This window comes from Schistocerca americana, chromosome 5 (genome assembly GCF_021461395.2).
Source record: "Schistocerca americana isolate TAMUIC-IGC-003095 chromosome 5, iqSchAmer2.1, whole genome shotgun sequence".
In the NCBI taxonomy this organism is placed as follows: Eukaryota; Metazoa; Arthropoda; class Insecta; order Orthoptera; family Acrididae; genus Schistocerca; species Schistocerca americana.
Genome location: NC_060123.1, coordinates 655,060,996 through 655,080,222, shown reverse-complemented (window position 1 = coordinate 655,080,222; position 19,227 = coordinate 655,060,996). Strand labels below are relative to the sequence as shown.

Sequence of the window (19,227 nt, the reverse complement as noted above, 5' to 3'; positions counted from 1 at the left end):
CTAGCAGTTTCGCAGTTTATTTTTACATATTTATTTACACGAAACTTAGACTTGTATCCAAACTTCCTTATTCTACCCATTGTGTTATAACGTTTCACAAAATCATTACATTTGTATCACCAAGACGTAAACAATTAGGATGAAGAAACTGACAAACGATAGTCGACAATGCAGACAGGCTGGCAAACATCAGAATAACAATTCTCTCTTGCAACCCAAATAAAGAGTATTTATATTCGTGGAACATAAATGATTGTTGTACTATAGTCAATGCTGACTACTGCGTAAGACACAGCAAAAATGGACGTGGCGCTAGTTACCATGCTTCACAAACAAATTAGTAACTCCGAATTTAATAATCAGATTTGTATGAAACAAACGGCATTTTGTAGCCAAATAATTGGAGCATAGATTAAGACTAAAAATAAAAATTCGATTTTTTTGAGCCTGTTCGCGACTGTGTCCCCTTAAGTTGTAATTGTATCGCACGAAAAAAGTATTTTATTTGTCATTTGTTACCGACTTCAACCTTAAAATTGAAACATTTTCGAAAGTCTGAAGCAATATCATGTCTACATCAATGTTGGTAACAGTAAAAAATCTTCTAGATTCTCGACTCCTGAGAGGAATAAAGTGTCTGTACACCTAATCACGTTTGTGCGGAAACCTTAGGCGCAAGTACTACTCGCACCAGACGATTTCTCTTTAATACCATAGACAATCCTTTTAGGAATTGCTTTGCATTGCTACCAAAAATACTGTCTTTTCTTCTCTGCTCTATTTTACAAAAGAGACGTCTCATTTGTTTATACATCTCTAGCATACTTAAGTCAGACCTCAGTAATGTTTTAGGTACAATTTGCCACTACTTCCGAATACTATTTAAGAAAGTGAAGTAGGCATTAGGTAACAGTCCTTCCTCTGGGTCATCTTTAATAAAAATGTTAGATAGTAATTTTGGACACTCAGGAATTCTATTGCAGTAACTCTTAATTGCTTACTAATACTGAAACCAAAACTAATCTCCTCCGAAACAAGCCATGAAGGCCCACGGTACCGACCGGCCGCCGTGTCATCCTCAGTCCAAAGGCGTCACTGGATGCCGATATGGAGGGGCATGTGGTCACATGTCAGTTTCCGAGACCGGAGCCGCTATTTCTCAATCAAGTAGCTCCTCAGTTTGCCTCACAAGGGCTGAGTGCATCCCGCTTGCTAACAGCGCTCGGCAGACCGGATGGTCACCCATCCAAGTGCTAGCCAAGTCCGACAGCGCTTAACTACGATGATCTGACGGGAACCGGTATTCCCACTGCGGCAAGGCCGTTGGCTACCAATGTCGAAGCAGTCTAGAAATGGCTGATGTCAATAAGAGCCACCTAGTTGAAACATGCCTCAAAATTTCAATCCTCTGCAAATTCGCAAACTCAAAGAACGATTTCAATTCTTCTCCTCTTCTTGCTGAGGCAGAGAAGTGATTACATAACTTTAAGACTATTTTTTCACCATCAGTATCTATTGCAAACTTAATGTACTTACGTTGAGAATGAGCTGCCACTTCCTGTACCAAGTGTCGATCCTGTGCAGGATTTCTCTTACCTCGCTACGTATTTCCGCCGTAGCGACTGTCTTGTGTCAAAGGTACCATCAACAAATAGTCACAATGATCTTCCAATGTTATCCACCAAATAAGTCATATATAACGTGTACAGTAGTGGCGTTATAGCACTCGATTCACGTACAACCCGAAGCCACTTTTACAGCTGACGATTTTACCCCATTAATGTTCAGTTCTAGCTGCTACATAGTCCTACATCTAGCCGTAAAATTGCCTCAATATAAAAAAACAAGTCCATTAGATTATTTAACATCACGCCATTCAGCAATTCAGCGTTGTGGTTACAGACTATCTGGAGTTTCCCTGGGTAACGCGAGTCTCACTCTATATGCCCCTTTACAACAATTGCACTTCTTTTCTTTTTTCTTCAATCAGAAAAATTTACGCTGATATTTTATGAGGTACAGGACAGTCCAATCATCTTACCACAATGTATTGTGACCATTAGGCACGTCTCCCACGGTCGGAATTATACTGAGTGCAAACTACTCGTTGCTAAATGTGAGGATGGCAACGGAGACGAGCATATCCGTCACATGTTGTGCTGGAATCCAACAAACTAACGTGTACGACGTCGTATTGTTTCACGTCAACAGTACCTAATAATCACTATCTGGTTTAGACATAACACTTGTTACAACTTTAGAAGGTGGCAAGGTGGCCAGGAAAATTTTTATCGAGAAGTTTCGTGTACGTGATTCGACTATACAGTTTTAGTATCGTGATGATAGATCAGTAGCCACTGTTCCTTTATTCCTTCACTTTATCAGCGAAAGTGAAGGCTCTCTCCTGCTCAAAATCGCTAGTTTCCCAGCCATTTCTCCCTGTACAGATCAAGTGATGTACTCGCGGGGAACACTGAACTCATGCAAATGATCTATGACAGATATTACTTCATTGTATGTTTTGGTAAAACATTAATTAAAAGAGTCGGACAAGACACCTGCAAGCAATATATTAATAAAGCACGGGATGAGTGACGTAGCACAGGCCAACTCAAATACAAACAGAATGAAGAAAAGGTTACATAAAATACATAACGTTGCTACCAGTTACAAAAACTGGTGATTGTACTCAGCCGTGAACCTCTTCGTTCGATGCGAATCGATGGCCATGAATGTATTTCCGTAAGGGTCCAAAATATGGAGATCACATTGGGTGGGATCGGGACTGTATGGAGGATGTGAAAGGGTTTCCCAGCGAAACCTCTACAGCGTAGTAGTAACAACAGGCGGGAAAATCATTACGACCTTTCTCTTTGCCTGGAAGAGCCACTGCTCACTGACGAACACGGTGCCACAATTAACCCACAGCGGGACGTGGACACTCTGCAAAAGCTGAAGCGCGTCATCAGGCGTAAACACCCAGCAATGTTAAACACCCAGCAATGTTGACGAACGGCATTGTTCTCCCGCAGGTTAACGCCAACCCACATGTTGCGAAGGTTGTTTCCATTACGCTGCAGAGGTTCGCTGGGAAGCCCTTACACATCCTCCGCACAGTTCTGATACCTCCCCATGCGATTTCCACATTTTTGGAGCTCTGAGGAAAGACGTTTGTGGTCGTTGATTTGCTTCGAATGAGGAGCTGCATACTCGGGTACAATCATGGTTCCGCAGGCAACCGCAATTTTTTTTACCTGAAGGCGTTGGCCGTCTTGTCTCGCTGTGGGATAAATGCGCTGACAGTTATTACGATTACTTTTGAAATAATAAACAGTTTACTTACGTTTCTTCCATCAGTTTCGTTTTCGTTTGACTGCCCCTTATAATTCTTTCGAAAGGAGAGCTTATATAATACTATTAACTTTCACAGTAATAAGGGACAATAAATCAGGTATATGAAGCCAGTTATTAAGATCATTAAGGTTCTGTTAACGTTGTCGTGCCTTACTGATGTTACAGCATAAAATTATTAGGTTAAATTCTTAACTTCCTCAGCTTCCTGCAACGAAAATTTCTTACTGACAGTTAATTTGTTTCTTTTCCTATGTTCATATTGAATGATTAATATTTCTGTGGTTCATATCACATCCTATTTTACGCGGACGGTGCATCTTTGTCATTGTATACGTTACACTACAGATAGGAAAACTATTTCATATAATTATATTTCTCACTGCAAAAAAAATGTTCTAAAGCAACAGAAAATACTGCGAAATAGGTGTAAAACAAAGGATAGGGGTCTAGACAGAGCGATTCTGAAAGAAACAAGTTTGACTGTCGAGAGGGCAAAGTGCGAAAGTTTGAACGAATATTATCAAAAGATCTCTCACAAAGTCCAAAGAAATTCTTGTTACACGTAACGTCTGTTAGGGGCACCAAAAGTGGTGTCCACACTCTTCGATGACAGAGGAACTGAAACTGAGTATAGCTAAGAAAAATAAGAAATACTGAAATCTTCAATTTTTGTATTCCTGGCTTCCTCAGTTGTGTAATATTACGGTATACTGATGATTTTTACTTTTCTATCGTCTAACTCCAATTGAATGAAACACAATTTTAGTGCTATACGCGTTTCGCCTTTATTCTCTGCAAGGCATCTTCAGTGACCTTTAATATGTACATATTTTTACTATTTAGTTTACATTTTCGGGCAATTGACGTATAGGTTATAAACAGTTCTAGTGGTTGGTTTTTTCTACGACGTAGTAATATTTTAAATTCTACTCACAGATTGTGTGGACGATTTTCTACAGATTATGTTTCTGTTTCATTTTTGGTGCTGTTTCTCTTCTTATAATGGCCACTTGGGGTTTTTATTTTCCACATTTCACAGCACCAGGAACCGAACACTTATTTTGATGCAATGTTTTGGTTAGTGTTGTCGACTCCCGGATGCTTTTTCCAAAGATCGAATGTTATTGACAATTTTCGAGTGTAACTTTTGAGATATCTGTGATCTGTTTGTGTATGCATGTGTGTGGATGTGTGTGTGTGCGTTTTTGTGTGAAATAGTGTTTGTTTTGGTGAGCTTTTAGTGTGTGTGTGTGTGTGTGTGTCCAGAAGGGGAAGAGAGAGAGGGGGGAGGGAGATACGGTTTTTTTTTTTTTTTTTTTTTTTTTTTTTTTTTTTTTTTTTTTTTTTTTTGTGTTGGATGTGCGAGAAGGATGATTTGTATCTTATTATTTCTTATATTAAGTGTAGTAGGGAATCTGTACTCATGTGTGTTTGCTCGTTTATCACATGTTTGAGCTCATCAATGGCTTTCGCGATGTGGAAGTTTTCTTCCATTTGTATAAGGGTATAAGGTATTTGTCATGGTTGTTTATTCTCATTATTTTCATTTCTTCTACGATGTTTGTAGGATAGTGGTTATGGTGTTTTGAATGTTCTGCAAATGTGGAATGATTTCTTCCGTACTTCCAACACTTGATATGTTCTTTGTACCGTGTTTTAAAATTCCTGGAGTCATGCCTATATCGTATACTGCGTAAGGCACGAAAATTGTGTTTCATTCAGTTGTAGTTAGACATTCCAAAAGTAAAAATAATCCATGTACCGTAATACTGAAACCTGTTTTCAAATGTTCTTTTACAAAGGGAAATCAAGGAGAATTGACCTAGCGTTCTTCTCGCACCACCGCGAAGATGAATAATCCACATATTAATGTCAGTAGGGTTGAGAGACAAGTGAAATAGCCAAAATTTAAAAAATGTTCCGGGGCCCAATGGGATCCTTATCTCATTCTACAATGAATACGTGGCTGAGTTAGCCTGTTCTTTACCCACAACATACCGTATATACCTCGAACAAAAAACTGTGCACAGTAACTGGGGAAAAGCACAGGTCACTCCATCTTCAACAAAGATATCAGAAGTGATACACGAAACGATCGTCCAATATCCTTAGCATCGAACGACCATGAGGGTCGTTCGGGGGTTACGCAGATGTCAGGCTTTGGTTCATAGGTACCACATTAGGAAAAGGCAATCTGTCTACAAAAGAGATTGCTTACAAAACTCTCAAGCGACCCATCAGCAATATTGCTCTGGTGTGCGTGATTCATCGCAAAACGTATTAACACGGGATTCTGAACGTAAAGAAATTGGGCAGCTCGATTGGTCACAGGTTTTTTTGATCCTTGGAAAGTGTCATAGCAACCAGCTTTAAGTGAGCAATCTAGTAACATGTTACCATGCATTACGCAATACTCCCGTAGGAGTTGCGAAGGTAAGATTTGGTTAAGGTTTTAGCTGTCGTTCTTCGCATGCTCTGTATGCGAATGAATCGGGAAGAAGCCCTGACAAGCGGCACGATGGAAGCCCTCCCACAGTACCGCAGGCATACACTCCACAGTGATTTGCAGGTTGCAGGTATAAATGTGAATGTCTCAATATGGCTTCTTCCTAGGAGTAGTACACTGCTACCGATGCCGTATGTAAATAAATTATTGATTGTGCCCTTTACGGAAAAAACCAGTACATTGTTTAACAAACAGAAACATTGTTCGTAAATTAATTTCTGATAAGAAAGAGTGAGGTGTGTGTGTCACAAATCCTCAAGACAATGCCATACGAACAAGTATTTCCACATGATATTCTACTGCTACAATGACCGCTGTCAGGATTGCTGGGAGCGTTGACGTTTTCAGAATAGAAGAGACATTGTCGGACCTCAAGAGACGCCAAGTGTTGGTCCTTACCTTCGGGGGAACTCCTTCAGTGAGCACAGCTGGGTTGTATGCCGGACCCATAACGCGGGCAGTCACCTCGCCCCAGTCCAGGAATTATTCCGTAATGGGTAAAATAAATTAGTGGACTCATGCCAGCAGTGTTTGTAGAGCTCGGTGCGAGGCACCTAGTGTAAGCGAAGCTCCCAGCAGCGGTGGCGGTTATTTTCTTTACACTGGCGTGTTGGCAGCCCTGAGAGCGCGCACGGCGGTGCTTCCCCGTGAGATACGCGCCGGCAGACAACAGACGCTCTGTGCGGCCGGATGCGCTCTCGTTACGACCGATATAACGGCCACACCCCGCCCACGCAAGCAGACCCCACCTCCTCTCACGTAGAGCTCTCGGCCTTGGGAATTAACAGGCAGCAGAAGCAATAGTAATACGTAGTAGACTTGGATATTTTTACAAAGATACTGGATATGTCATGGTATTTAGTGTCAGAGGTAGGTATAATTTACTTACACATGCCGCTGCATACATACAGCGCTATTTACACAAGAATTGGACATGTAGCTTATCTACTGCTTGTCATTAAAACTGCAGCTTCAGGAAGAATAGCAAGTAACTAGCTTTTGCTCTTTGTGCCTACACAGTACAGTAGGGAGAATAAATTCAATTTTTAGGTGATTTACAAGTAGACAGGGAGAGATATTTTCTACACAGAGGTATCACCTCAGGGAGAGATATTTTCTACACAGAGGTGTCACCTCCTGCCATCAACAATGACTGTTACCCAGCTGGTCATCGAGTCGAACTCTATACAGAGGTCATCAATCGCAGTCGTAGGGAGTGGTGGGTTGCCAATCTATCGGCAACCCATGACCAGACGTTTACAGTGGGTGAGAAGCCGTTCTTCTCAGAATTTTCATTTCTGGGCAACATTTGACTGGATATATAATATGTCACAGAATGACATTTTTAAAGAATGAGGGAGTGTAGAGGATCAAATTTTGAACGTTTTTATGCAAGGAATCGAAATCTAGAAATGTGAAATAAAGTGTCTACAGCACTTTTCATTTTCTGCGCTTTTGGTAGGCTCAATGAAAACCAGAAAACTATAATTCGGAAAACGTTTATTGAAAGTAGAGTACAATCAAATACTGTACACTAAACCTGTGGCTTCACTAGTGTAGAGTAAATGTGAGACGGCCATCAGCTTCTCTGTGAGTCTCTGCGCCCCCCTCTCATGATATCAAACGCTGTAAAAGATCCGCTCGGTAAGCTCACCCACTGTTCCAGCTGCTGCAGAGTACACAAAGGACTCTACGTAACCCCAGAGGAAAAAGTCAAGAAGGATGAGGTCAGGGGACCTGGCAGGCCAAAAAACTGGGCAATCATCTCCAATTACTCTCCACCTGAAGCTGTCTGTGAAATTTGTCCTGGCCCGCCGATCAAAATGCGTTGTATACCACATACTAGTGCGCAGATGCAAGAAATCGTCCACCAGAAGTTCAAGCGAGGTATTGGCCGGCAAGTTCAAATACCATGCACCATTCAAAGACCTGGTAAGATGTTTGGTGCAATAAGCTGATCTTCAAGAACTCCAGCTCAAATGTTCACTGAGAATTTTGACGATCTTCTCGACAGGTCATGAAAGCTAAGGGGTGTCGACCGGCCGCCGTGTCATCCTCTGCCTAGCAACGTCACGCGGTTGCGTTATGGAGGGGCATGTGGTCAGCACACCGCTTACCCGGATGTTTTGCAGACTTTATAGACTTTAACGCCGCTACTACTCGATCAAGTAGGTCCTCAAATGGCCTCACGAGGGTTGGTGCACCCACTACCAGTCCTCCCACCAAGGAAACCCACTCGGCAGTACCAGCAATCGGACTTGAGTCCTCTGCTTGGCACCCATCCACGCTGACGACTTAGCTACAGAGGCGGACTTTCACCGGGCATGTCGCCCGTCAACTTCTCTTGCAGGCAGTGCGTGGGCGTGGGCGTTCAGCAGCCTAGTGGTGGATGTAGAAATGTCATTTCACATTTCCGGCTATAGGTTCCTTACATCAAACCGTTCACATTTCATCCTCTACAATCATTCAAAATTTTAAAAAGTCATTCTGTAATATTTATATATTCATGTTGATTCTTCTTTCTGTCTCGTTTTCATTTTAATTTAATTTTGATTTAATACCATTCATTTATTATTTTGCATGCTGAAATCATCACGACATGTAAAAAGGTTCTAAGTGTCGTGTAGGTCAGTCTATATTTTTTTAAGTTTAACTCTCCTTTTATTAAACTCTTATTAAACTATTTGAGTTGTTTTACAGAATATCGGCAAATAATATGCGTTCTCCTAATGTTATCTGCCTTCGTTTCGATATCGAGTCCTACAGCTACTGACAGAGATACCTTTAACCTGCCGTCTTCTTCTTCGTCTTGCAAGACAATCGAAGGCGAGGCGGCGTTAAAGACGTAGGTGCTCAGGTGAGCTGCTAATAAACGGACTAATTTACGTCGCAGTCAGGTTAGGTGTGATATCACACACGCTAAACATTCGTCAGTAAACAATAATTATAGATACAGCTCATATCAGACCGCGACCACTGTTTCTGACGTTGGTGCATCTCACAGAAAGGAATATGGTTATTTGCTTTATTTCTACACATTATTTTGTGTGACGTAATTCTCAGTAATGGCCATTGATACTTAATTTATCACGTTGCATCCTCTAATTACGTAGGTACATAGCATATCATGACTTCGTATTTCACAGTGATAGTGCATACGGTACGACCACTTATTTGTGGAAATGGCCACGTCTCAGCCACACGGAGCGCACTTTTCAACTATGAAAAGGCGCATGTAGTTTTTTTGGCCATCATGTTCCTTCTGAGAAATCGACGTTCGTGATACTAGCCTATCAATGAGGCCATCTTTTTCCTTACCAGCAACTGTCTCGAGCTCGTGAAGTGTACTGATGTGTCGTTTTTTCTAGCCTTTGCATTCATCATATTTGTCACGTACGTTGCATTCGCCCAGAATTGTATTGCTTATTATGAAGTGCTGTAAAATCTTAGTATCCGGAAAAATGTGAAGAAAAACCTGCCACAAATTTTTAACGATGTATGTTGGTTATTTTATGGATCAATAGTCCCGTTTTTCAAGAAAATACAAACGTTCATTTGGTAATGAGAAGAGAAAATATTGCCTCGGAAATAATGGATTGTTTCTCTGGTGAAAGTATAGGCGTAATCTTTTGTTTGTTAACATCACAGTAAAATATTTCAGAAAAAAATTGTTAGGGATCTATATAAAAAAGCTAGTCTGGAATTTGTTTCTTATAACATCATGAGAGACACGTTCCATAAACGAGCAAAATTACTGAGATAATCGGGAGATTGTCAGTCAAAGCAAAACAACATTCCACATTCAAAACACGATCTGGATTTGATGGCAATGTCCATATATCGCGTGTTAGAATATAAAGTGTTTCTCCGGATAGTATGTTTCCCTTAAGACGTTTTTCGTTGGTGTAACGCTGAGATTGAAAGGATGTTCCTATGTATTTTAACGTCGGTTCCTCCTTCACACGAAATCAGAGTTACAGTATATATATTGTGTGTGTGTGTGTGTGTGTGACAGAGAGAGAGGGAGAGAGGGGGGGAGAGGGGAGAGACAGCAGAAGAGGGGGGGGGGGGGGAAACAGTTGATGGGATGAGAAGAGCGGAATACATTCGGAAAAATGTTACAGCTTCGAACACAGAAAATAATATACAGGATTATTACGTTAGTTGTCAGCACTGCACTCTTGTACACTACTGTGAGAGTGCTTTCTGCTGCAGTCTACGGCATCAACACAGGTGGTTGGCGGAAATATATTACGTAAATTCAGACAAGCTGAAACGTATCGACGTGTGGAATAAGTTTCGGACGGCTCCTCACACAATTATGTTGTTTTGGTATTGAAACTGGTATACATTTATTATCAAGCTACTTTCCTGCCTTCAATACCACATCTGTCACCCCTCACCCAAGCCTGCGGAGTAACATTAGAGCTATATGTGGGAATATAAAGTACACATTGAAAATGCTGGTAGTGCATAAGTGGACAGTCGCAGGTACGAGACTTTCACATAACCTAGAATCTGCGGATTTTTATATAGGATTTGTTTCTGAAAAGTACATCATAGTACACTGGGCGCTAAAAAGCCACTCAGCGAAAGAAATTTCCGATGGAAACGGTATGAAGGAATAATACAGTGAATGTGTGGTTATAATGTGAATGTGTGATTCCCTGCTATTCATTCAGATGATAACAAAGCAAAGAGTGGAGAGTCATTGAAAACCGCCCGTGGTGAGGTGCTTGTGTATTATGTCGTATAGTCTGTAAGTATTGTAACCGGCCTCCGTAGCCGACCTCGATAACCACGCATTCGTTTGTGTCAATGTACCGATTTCGTGTCATACATCAACACCCAATTAATATTGTGAACTCGACTAGTAGATAGTCGTTTCGAAGCCGAGTGCTGGTAGAAATTTTCACCATGACTGTTATATCGCTAAGAGGAGAAGGACATATGGTTCCTGATGAACAGACTTTGCGCCAATGTCCTGGATTAAATTCTAAATCTTTCCTCAGTGTCTTACGAACGTAGGGAATGTGACTTGATAGTTAAGGAACAGACTATATGCTGGCACCAGGTTTCACCTTCTTACCATCATACAACACAAACATGACACCACGCCATATACACATCCATTTCGATCATTTTTACAGTCAACAGATACGCTTAAGACACAACCCTCATACACCCCTAACAAATGGGCCACTGTGTGCGGAGGAAGGAAGACATTTCGGAGTATGCAACTGAATAACCCTCGAGTTTCCCAGCCAACAGTTGCAAACCTCAGTTTTTTCTCATGTGTATTCTATAATTGCCTCTTGCCTTGATTCATACAGAAGCTTCAAAAATATCACAAGCATTAACTGTTGCACTGCGTACATGTTGGATTAAGGACTAGTGTAACAAATACACAGGAGTGAGAGCTTCAGAAATGCGCGTTTCTTTCTTTCTTTTTGTCTTGCTTTTTTCATTTGTGTCAACGTAACTTTCTTTCTGTCTCGCTTTTTTCATTTGTGTCAACGTAACCTTTTCCTGTTATGCACCAACATGCTATTAGTATCTTACACGTAACCTGACCTTAGGTAAAGTCACACTAGGTCAGGTTAGATTAGTTACAAACAGACGCAACCAAGTCACCTCGAAACTCTGAATACACATTTGTCACAGCGGCATTGCGCACCCAGTACTCACAGAGCTGTGCAACATCGATGAGAAAGAACGTCTAATATAACACGATGAAATCAGATATTGTACGTCTACATGTACTTAGATTCTGCGCAAGCCACCGTAGGGCGCTTGTCGGAGGCTATTTTCTACCACTAATAGTCACTTCCTTTTGTTACACTGGCAAACAGAGCGAGGGAAAAAAAGATTGTCGTATACCTCCGTTGAGCCCTAATTTCTCGTATCTTATCTTCGTGATCCTTACATACAGTGTAGCCGGCCGCGGTGGTCTAGCGGCTCTGGCGCTGCAGTCCGGAACCGCGGGACTGCTACGGTCGCAGGTTCGAATCCTGCCTCGGGCATGGGTGTGTGTGATGTCCTTAGGTTAGTTAGGTTTAAGTAGTTCTAAGTTCTAGGGGACTTATGACCTAAGATGTTGAGTCCCATAGTGCTCAGAGCCATTTTGAACCATACAGTGTATGTTGGGGACAGCAGAATTACTCGGCTGTCAGCTTCAACTGCCTGTTCCCTAAATTTTCTCAAAGAGCATCGCCTTACCTTCAGCGATTCCCATTTGACTTTCCGAAGCATCTACATGCTACTTACGTGTTGTTCGAACCTACCGCTTACAAATCCAGCAGTCCGGCCTTGAATTGCTTCGATACCCTCCTTTAATCCGATCCGGTACGGATCCCAAACACTCAAGAATAGGTCGCACCATCGTCTTATATGCGCTCTCTTTTACAGATGGACCACACTTTCCTAAAATTCTCTCAATAAACCGGAGTCGACCATTCGCCTTCCCTATCAAGTTCCTCACACGCTCGTTCCGTTACATATCGCTGTGCAGCGTGAAGCGCAGATATTTAAACGACGTGACTGAACAAACAGTACCCAACTAATGCCACGTCCTAAAGTTATGGGTTTATTTTTTCAACTCATTCGCAGTAAATTATATGTTTCCACATTAACATTATGAGTTTATTTTTCCAATTCATTAGCAGTAAATCATATTTTTCCACATTTTTCACTCGTCAGGTTCCAAGGAAGACAGGTCAGTTCATAGGAACTGGGAGAAACGTTTCTTGACGTACAGGAATGTTCTCCTAAGCTTCCCTGGAGTGCAGACCTCTACGACCTCGCCTCCATCAAAAACAACAGTATTGATTTAGGAATATTGTTTGACCAAATGTTGGAGCGCCAAAGGCTGTAATCAGTTATGTAATATAATGCAGCATGAATACCGGTGGCTGTAATAGTTGTTAGTATATTTACACCGTATTGAATATAATCACGTCCACATCTGCGAATTATGGATAAAATTACGTTTTGTATTATCTTACCTCCAGCTTTGATCATTTCGACGAAACATCAGCATCTGAAGGCCTCCTTCCTTTTCCTACGCATCGAGCAAGGTGTAACAACACGGTGTACCAAAAAGGCATGGCCAAACTTTCAGGAAAGGTTCCTCACAAGTAGAGGAAGGAAATATGTTAAATACTCTGGTAGCACTTTATTTCCATGTCGGAGCTCATTTCCTACTTCTCTTCATAATCACATTAATCATGGGAAACGTACAGAAACAGAGCGTACCAGCATTGCGTAGAGGTGAAAAAGAAGTCATAGGGATGCGTTACGCAGATATACTGATGACGTTAGTGCCACGTAGGCAAGGTGTAAAAGGGCAGCACGTTAGCGGAGCTCTGATTTGTACTGAGGCGATCCACGTGAAAAGGTTACCGATGTGATTTGGCCGCGGTCCTGGTGGAGTTTCGAGTCCTCCCTCGGGCATGGATGTGTGTGTTTGTCCTTAGGATAATTTAGGTTAAGTAGTGTGTAAGCTTACGGACTGATGACCTTAGCAGTTAAGTCCCATAAGACTTCACACAGATTTGAACATTTTTTTGATTACGCCGCACGACGGGAATTAAGAGACTTTGAACGCAGAATCGTAGTTGGTCCGAGATGGGACATTCCATTTCGGAAATCGTTATCAAATTCACTATTCCGAGATCCGCAGAGTGTGCCGAGAATACCAAATTTCAAGTATTACCTACGGACAACGCAATGGCTGATAGCCTTCACTTAATGACCGAGAGCAGCAGTGATTTTGTAGAGTCGTCAGTGGTAACAGTCAAGTAACACTGCGTGAAATAACCACAGAAATCAAAGTGGGACGTACGACGAGCGTATCGGTTAGGAGAGTGGGGCGAAATTTGGCGTTAATGGACTATGGCAGCAGACAAGATAGGCGAGTGCCTTTGCTTACAGTAAGACATCGCCTGCAGTGCCTCTCCCGGGCTTGTGACTCCATATCTGTCCGGGCCTAGACGACTAGTGGACACTATAACAATTTGCTTTATTGCTGTAACACGCGAAACAAAATCATTTGTCCATTGAATTAATTATATAAGTATTTAATAAGTGGACAAGGGGTTGTAAATACGACGTATGGACTTGGCATGATTGGGTGGGTGCCTAAAAGAAACGGATGAAAGAACGTGGCGGATATGGCCAACGATCGTGTAAAAGACTAGTGACTTAAAGGCCCAAGAAAAGTATAAACAAATACCAGTATTTTCTCCAAAGCGCATTATTGGTGCAACTAGCTGAATATGAAAATTAGATCCGCAAAATGAAACCCCGATGCCATTTAACTAACTGCGCAAGGCAGAAGACGGTTACAGTGATGGCTGGAAATTCTAAGTTCAGCTTGTCCTGTGTACTCTGCTCTAAGTCGGAGACATGTCCCCCTACGGCTTTGCCTCAGGGCCTGGAACAAGCGTTGTCTGTGGTGTCCCTAACCGTCCTGACTTTTCCCTCCGAAACTTTCCTGATTCTGCCAGAGTCGGAATCTCGATTGGAGCAGACCCTGCGAGTTCAGACCAACAATTATTTTGTACAAAAGTTTAACAATTTATTACTCTTCCAGATATTTTCATGTTTAACTAAAAAGGTACGGGCGGCCACTGTGGCCGAGCGGTTCTAGGCGACTCAGTTCGGAACCGCGCTGCTGCTACGGTTGCAGGTTCGAATCCTGCCTCGTGCATGGATGTGTATGGTGTCCTTAGGTTAGTTAGGTTTAAGTAGTTCTAAGTCTAGGGGCCTGATGACCTCAGGTGTTAAATCCCATAGTGCTTAGAGCCATTTGAACCATTTTACAAAGCTATGCCGTGGGGAATAAGGCAGAAAAACTCTTCCACTACATAACAGATTTTCAGTCATGGCAAACCAAAAGAAACTCGCCCCTTTTACCGAGATAAGTGCCAGAACTCAAGGGCATCTCCCACACTATGAAGGCTGATGTCTTCACGCGGCCTTCAGATCCTCATCCAGCTAAAGAGGAGTCTCTTTTGCATCTCACAAAACACAGTTTTTATCACAAGCTGCATGGCCTTCTGGACGCTCCGATGTGCGGACACGGCAAACTGTTTTTCCCTGTTCTGTACCTGGGCAAATACTGGCTGCCAGAGCCAAACAACTTTACCACGCTCCTGTCAAGTCCCCTCCACGAGCCAGCTAAAATCCCCCTCAAGGCTGCGAAAATAGCAAGACTCCCTCACCATATCAATGGAAAAGGAGAAGTAGAAATAATTAGTAGTTTAGTTGCTGGCGGGAACGAATACTGCTTGCAGTTTTCATACTGTTTAAATTATTTAACTTTGCTATTGGAATATGTACAATAATGATAAAACACGTAATAGTTTAGAGAGAGAGAGAAAGAGATTGATTGCCACAGGGGACCATGGTCGTGAAATTCACGCCTTGATGTCATTATCCACGTTACCCCTAACTTAATACAAAGGAATGCTGTGTTCCATTGTAGTTCAAACAAAAACAGTTGGTGATTAGAATTTCGCTAGAAGATTGCCCCGCAACGAAAAACGCCTTTTTTAAAAATTATGTCCATCCAAATCTTGTATCATTTCAGTGACACTCTCTCCCCTATTTCACGATAATACGAAACGTGCTGCCCTACTTTGAACTTACTCGATGTATTCCGTCAATCCTATCTGGTAAGGATCCCACACCGCGCAGCAGTAGTCCAAAAGAGGACGGACAAGCGTAATGTAGGTAGTCTCCTTAGTAGGTCTGTTACATTTTGTAAGTGTCCTACCAATAAAACGCAGTCTTCTCCACAACATTTTCTATGTGTTCCTTCCAATTTAGGTTGTCCGTAATTGTAATTCCTAGGTATTTAGTTTAATTTATGGACTTTAGATTTGACTGATTTATCGTGTAACCGAAGTTTAACGGATTCCTTTTAGCACTCGTGTAGATGACCACACGCTTTTCGTTATTTAGGGCCAATTACCAATTTTCGCACCATACAGATATCTTTTCTATATCGTTTTCCAATTTGTTTTGGTCTTCTGAGGCAACGTCATCTGCAGACAACCTATGACGGCTGCTCAGATTGTCTTCCAAGTCGTTTATAGAGATAAGAAACAGCAAAGGGTCTATAACACTACCTTGGGGAACGCCAGATATCACTTCTGTCTTACTCGAAGGCTTTCCGTCAATTACTACCTCCCTGACAGGAAATCACGAATGCAGTCACATAACTGAGACGATATTCCATAAGCACGCTATTTCACTACAAGCCGCTTGTGTAGTACAGTGTCAAAAGCCTTCAAGAAATCCAGAAATCCAGAATCAATTTCAAATCCCGTGACAATGGCACTAAACACTTCATGCGAGTAAAGAGCTAGTTGTATTTCACAAGAACAATGTTTACTAAATCCGTGTTGACTGTGTGTCAATAGACCGTTTTCTTCGATGTAATTAAAAATGTTCGAACGCAATATATGTTCCAAAATCCGGCTGCATATCGACGTTAAAGATATGGGAATGTAATTTAGTCGATTACTCTTACTACATTTCTTGAATATTGGTGTGACCCGTGCAACTTTCCCGTCTTTGGGTACAGATCTTCCGTAGAGCGAACGGTTGTACATGATTGTTAAGTATGGCGTTACTGCATGAGCGTACTCTGAAGGGAACCTAATTGCTAGCCGGCCGGGGTGGCCGAGCGGTTCTAGGCACTACAGTCTGGAACCGCGCGACCGCTACAGTCGCAGGTTCGAATCCTGCCTCGGGCATGGATGTGTGTGATGTCCTTAGGTTAGTTAGGTCTAAGTAGTTCTACGTTCTAGGGGATTGATGACCTTAGAAGTTACGTAGTGATATTTGGCAGCTCAATTAAATTATCAATTTCTAAATATGTGTCTGTGTTTTCTCTACATTTACCTTCTTTTTTATGTGTTCTCCATTTACCTATGGTTTTCTTATATATGTAACAGATGCACATAGTACATGTTTGCAATTGGTAGGTCACATTTGAACATTTCACTGCCCATATCCTGTCCTCAAGTACACTGCACATGGTCTTGCTCAAATGCTGTAGGTGTGGCTGATGGTTCATTGGAGCTGTTGAGGTTAGGATTAGCGTGGGGTATTGAGTAGTGGTGGAGGGCCATGAATTGTGGAACAAAGTTTGTGTGCGTCTGTATGTGCATGTGCATGACTTTTTTATATCTCTTTTTGTCATTTTGTATAATTTAACTTTTATTTGTGACTAGGTTATGTGTGCCATTTGTGGACCAAAGAACACATGTTTTTTGTAAATTCTCAGATTTAAAACCAAGATTTTACTTTCGTTGTTTCCCCCATTTTAAAAAGTCAGTTGTATCTGCAAACGAAATTTTCATTATAAAAAAAAAACGATAAACTTATTCAATTAAAATTTAATATTCAAGAAACCTAATTTAAAAAATTCAGAAAGTTCTAAAATTTATTCAAATTGAATAACAGGAATTGAACAGTCTTTATTTTGTTTTTTACCTCGATAAACAAAATTTAATCCAACAGTTTTATCTAATTTATCATTGTCTTCTGAAAAGATTTTAGTATTATGACCTGGAAGATTAATTTTATATTTATCATCTAAGAGTAATAAAGCTTTTTCTCCATATTTAGTTACCAAAATTTCTGCTTTTGAAATATTTTAAGATTTATTTTTTCATCTCTAATAATTCGGTGAACACTTCTGCAAAACTATTGCTATAAGTGTTAAGTTCACTCACTAGATTTTCAACTCTACCATTCATGTTCATTTTGTTTTGTTTTTATTTACATAGAAAATAAATCAATTTTAAACAATTAAAACATTTGAGCTTGTCTTTTCTTCTCATCTCTAAATGTGTTAATTTTTTAAAAAATATAAATTTTAAAATTTTCAATTTCAAAAATTTAATATTTAATAGGTAAATAATCACATCAAAATGCTTTCTACTACCCAGTTCCAACTACTTTTTGAAAACAATTAAATTTCAATGTTCTGCAAAATAAATATGGTAAACATTGAATAATTATATAATAACACAAACCATTCCTTTTCTATAATTTCTTTTACTATATACACAAAAACATATGTTTCCCAAGGTGCAATTTCTTTAAAAATAATTTGTTTTCCAAATTATTTAAATTAAAGTTATTTATTATTTATTGTAATTAAAATTATCATATTAAAAATTACAGTTACAAATGGATAAAGATAAAATGCTAAAATGATAGATATATTTTACAAAAATAAAATGCATTACCAAGATGAAAGAGAAAAATTAAATAGCCTATTAAATGAAGAATACCAAGTCGAATATTTGGATTTAATTTTATTTAAAAATGGTTGTGTAAAAATTACAGTTTTCATTAAGGAAAACGATATTTTTGTAGAATTAAAAGATTTAAATAAACGTAGCACATATATATATATATATATATATATATATATATATATATATAAAACAGAGATTCTTAAAGCAATTAATAAATGTTATTTGGAAGAAAATGATTCAAGTTCTAATGAAGAAAGCGAAACAGAGAACGACAAATTTCCAACCTAACTTTTGATTGCTGTTAATTTGTAATTCAGTAAAACAGCTCCCATGATCCCTCAGCCAGCCTTATAGTATGTGAGCAAGGCCATGTGCCGTCTGCTATGGTTTAGGCTATGTTGAATGAAATGTTCGTATATGACCTATCAAATAGAAACGTATAAGGTACGTATGTAGCACATACAGAAGGACACATGGATAAAAAGCTATAAAAATGAATGTAAGTGTGAGAACACAGCAATATATTTATAAAAAGATATTGATAATTCAAATGTGCTGCCAAGAATCACTACAAACTTCTATTAGAATATGTATAGTTAAATAATCCTCTTTATATTATAGGCCACTGATGCTGCCTAGGATGACTAGGTGAAAAATGTTTGTTAGTCACAAATAAAAATTTATTAACAAAAGATGGAATTTTTTATCTACATGTTAAAGTATAATTTTTTTTATTATTTGCACACAGAATTTTCCACTGACCTTGTTATACAAATACAGTTTAATTTGATGGATAACTAAAATACTCATACATACAAAAACTGCCTACTGTATCAGCTGTATAGAATTGATGTATGGAAAATTCACATTGTGAAACGTAGATTTTGCGCATTACATTGGTTTTTCTTGCACATAGTGGCATTTCGAATATCTATCTTCGATACAAAAATATAATAATGTCAGGTAATAAGTATATAAAGAAGCTGCATTTTGTAACGGTCCAGAAGGTGACCACAGTGGATAAAATTAAGTTCTATTTGTAGGCAATTGCAAAACTCACATTATTTCTGCACTGCGTGGCCCTTCCCG

General features: G+C 40.1%; 1 pseudogene; it reads right to left on the bottom strand.

Annotated features, from left to right (window-relative positions):
* Window positions 1-1,210: 1,210 nt before the first annotated feature.
* On the bottom strand, window positions 1,211-1,328 carry LOC124617390 (annotated as a pseudogene).
* Window positions 1,329-19,227: the final 17,899 nt, after the last annotated feature.